We start from the raw sequence: 3,992 nt of genomic DNA, 5'->3' as shown, positions 1-3,992 counted from the left end.
AATCAATCACCAAATTCCATTTAAAGGACAACCAAAATAACCCTACTTTTAACCAAATGGGCCTTCAGATGCATTATATCTGCAGCTTCCATAGGACTTGCATGGGAATAAATTCTGTAAACATGTCCCAACAAGCTCACTATAAATTTACTTAAGAAAATTAAAAAAGCACCAGCACCTTTTTAATGACGCTTTCAGCATTTGTGTATAATAACACCTGTTCGAGGTCTTGGTATTGGTCGTTGCTACTTTGCAGAATTAATTACATATAACTTCTAGCCATTAGAGCTATAAAATACTGAGAAGCTTGTAGTTTTATTACAGTTTTCCTTTTGTGTCTCCTCGTAACGTTGCATGTAAAGTTAGAAACAATTTGAAAGCATTTTCGAATTTCTCGTCATTAACATCAACAACAAGTTTGAGCCAAACGTTTATCATTGATCACCTGTTAAGGACGCCTTCGGCATTGTCAAATAACGACTGTTTGACGTCTTGTTAATGGTTGTTGACATTTGCAAAATTAACTTCTAGCCATTAGAGATATAAAATAGCTTTCATTTTTTGTCTGGCGAGTTAGAGACAGTTTGCTGCTTGTTTTTAGTTTTAAGAATGCAGCATGCTTTATATGCGTATATCCACTGGTGAAGCACTTCCCCTATATTTTTTACTGACTAGAAACAACCAAACACACCACAATAAGTATTTTTAGTACAAAAAAGATTCGTAACTTACAGTTTCCGTCACTTATAACAGATTTCAATTTTCGCTTCAGTAGTGGTAATAACAATATTTTTGCAGCTTTCATCCTTTGTTTTAACTTTGTCGTGCCTTTCTTCCATACTCTCTGCGTTAAGTATTAAATATTCAGCGCCCAATTCCACTTCCTTCGACTTGTATCAGAAACCCAGCTGTCTTCAAACCTCCGACATTCGTCAGATGAGCTTCGCGCACGAAATCTTCCACTCCCTAGTAACAACCAATACTCCTTATGGGGCGCCGATTGGGACATTATTGTATATTTTAAAAATATATCGTAAACTTACAATTTATGCTAAACTTTCGGTGTTATGGAGTGTTCTCAGTATGAACTTTATGCAGAACTCAACAATTATGGTCAACTTTACTTGTACGGTTTAGTTTGTCCTAAACTTGTTCCTTTGTGGAGCGTTTCAACTGGAATTTATGCCAAACTCAAAAGTCATGCAAAACTCAAAATTTATTCCCAACTCAAAATTTATGGCATGATGCATTGCGCGCAAAACAACCAGCACGGGAGGAACTGGTACGGGTGGCATCTTCAATACAATATGGCGGCGAGAGTAACTCGAAGACCTAACGGTCTTGCTTATTTTTTCACTGCTGCATGGCAACTTGTGTCTGAAGTGGAATCGTACTTTTCATCTCATGAAGATGGCAACCTTGACAGACTCGAACTACTGGAGGGTCGTCTGGAAGAGGCCTGAGAGACCAATTATGTTGTTTTTCACCGATCGGAGGACTTAAGGAAAATCTTCCTACGGTGAGATTTTCTTCATTTCTCGCCTAGAGTTAGGTCATGAAGTACTTACCGCAAAATGAAAAAAAAAATGGGGTTCACCGACTTTGTTTCGGAGAAAATGGCAGTGGAAAAATGCTTTAATTTCGAGAAATCAATCATAATAGCGAGATGTAGCCTTATCTGCTCATCCATCGAAAATCATAAAAATAAACTGTTAGAGTGAAGGCTTCCGTGCATAGGTTTTTAGGAGTGGGATTTTTAGATAACTGTATACCGCTAGGGATGTAGAGTTCATCCTCGACGAGCGTTTTCGTACGCTCTATCCGTTGCAACCACTACCGGAATTCGCTGGCACGAGGAAAGAAAATGTTAAAAAAAGATAACTTCTTACGGTGGGAATTTTTTCATTTCATCATGTTTTGTAGATAGTAAGTAAAGTAAGAGATTCATCATTTAAAAAAATAGGGCTTACCGATGATCTAAACGAGTAAAATCGATGTGACTTTGTAAAGCTCTTGGAAATTTCGTTTATCACGCTTTTGCGTGACCTGTCGGGGAAGGACTGGTACCTAAGAGAGGTTCGATCTTTGAAGGGATGAAAGGTCCTTACCGAAAAAAAAAAAAACTTCCTCGAGCATAGCAACGAGGTTTTAAGGAGGCGTCATCTTCATTTGGTAAGTGTTTTGTATAATATCTCTTCACTGCCGTCATGTTCATCTTCTGGAGTGTGGTTTTTGCTAAATTTAATCGCTGGTTGTTTCCACGCAGGTCCGCACTATTCAAGCGGACGAGGACGAAAATACTGCTCTGTTTTCACGAAAGTAAAGGAAAGGAACTTCAAAAACGTGCATTCATTTTGAACTTAAAGTGCGTAGGGTAATAAAAACATTTTAAAAAAGCAGCCCATTAAATTTACGCAACGGTTCGTCCGCGAGTTTTCCAAACTTTCAGCCACTAGTCGATCAGCTACCTTTACCAGAGCTTTTCTATCCTCCCGCTCACCTCTCTTTAACGTTTTAGGATGATTCGGAAATAAATTTGCCATTCTTTTACCGGCCTGGAACTTCTTCCCCGGCGTTTTTGTGGCCATCTTATTTTAACTAATGCTTGAAAAATATTTATGAAAGTCAAGTAGACTAGTGCACGACTGATAAAACAACACGAATGTCAGTCGTGCAGTAGTCTGCTTGACTTTCATAAATATTTACTGGGTTGCCAGTATGGCAATCCCAGTCGGAAAGTGGGTGGGATTTGTTCGTTTTATTTTTTCCGTGTCGGTAATAGTCTTGCCTGTCACTTCCCTGGTAAGTGGTGTCTTTGTGCATAGAGCCTTCTGCGCGTATTTTCTTAGGATCGAGAGGGTAATGGAAATGCGTAGATTTCTCTGGTGGACACAGTAGAATCATTAACTTGGCCTGCAATGGCGTCGAAAGTCATGTAACGCGAATGGCGTTTTAGTGGATCCTTAAACAAAATATACCCTTATGGAGCTCAATAATGGAACGTCAGTTCGATAAACTAGGCAGGCGGTGAAAAACAAACACCTGGAATCTTAAAAGCGACGAGCAATGGACTTCGACAACAATCTATCGCCCGTAGAGGCGAAATCAAAGTGAGCTGTATTTCTAATATTTTACCAAGTGTGCTGTTATGTAGAACACTGAAACCAAATGGAAAATTCTCTGGTAACTTACGGATTCAACAAAGACAGAGAACAAATGGAACACCTTAACTGGATCAGTGTGTTAAGTCAATTGGATGATGATCTGGAATCTTAAAAGCGACGAGTAATGGACCTCGACGACAATCTTTCACCCGTCCAGCCGAAATCAAAGAGAGCTGTATTTCCAATATTTTATCACGAGCGTAGTGTTAACCAAATGGAAAATTATCTGGTAACTTATGGGTTCAACAAAATCAAGTAAAAAAAAATAATTGGAAATGTGACAGTCAAGAATTATTTGAAAGAAAGCGTGTCGACTATTTTGTGCATCATTATTCAAGGAGAAGGTTCTTCAGGAAAGGGTTTGAACCTGAAATTTATTTTGTTGCGTACATGGTTATTTGACACGATTGAGTGCACGCAATGAAATTGGAAGAGGTTTTTGCCTCTAAGACCAAGTAGGTATGTTGTTTGTTTTAATAAATGTTTTGCTGGAAAAGGATATGTTTTAGGTCACCCATTCAGATACTAACCCCGCCGGACAGGGTTTATATTGAAGCATGCCCGCCGATCTACCGATTGAGGGAGGACAACCCGTACAAGCTGTCCAAGCACTGATATTTACCAGTAACGTCCCTGTTCCTCCAAAAATTGAATTATCTGGAAACCTTGCTAATAAGTGGAAGCAATGGAAGCAGGTTTGGAGTGCTTACGAATTAGTTACGCGTCTCAATGAGCAGACTGACGAGTATCGAGTGGCTGCATTTATCACATGTATTGGTCCAAAAGTGCTCACTATTCACAATGGCCTTCCCTTCCAGAGCAAAGACA

This window comes from Montipora capricornis, chromosome 13 (assembly GCF_036669925.1).
Source record: "Montipora capricornis isolate CH-2021 chromosome 13, ASM3666992v2, whole genome shotgun sequence".
Taxonomy (NCBI): Eukaryota; Metazoa; Cnidaria; class Anthozoa; order Scleractinia; family Acroporidae; genus Montipora; species Montipora capricornis.
The sequence above is the reverse complement of the archived record's forward strand: the minus strand, read 5'-3'. Positions refer to the sequence as shown.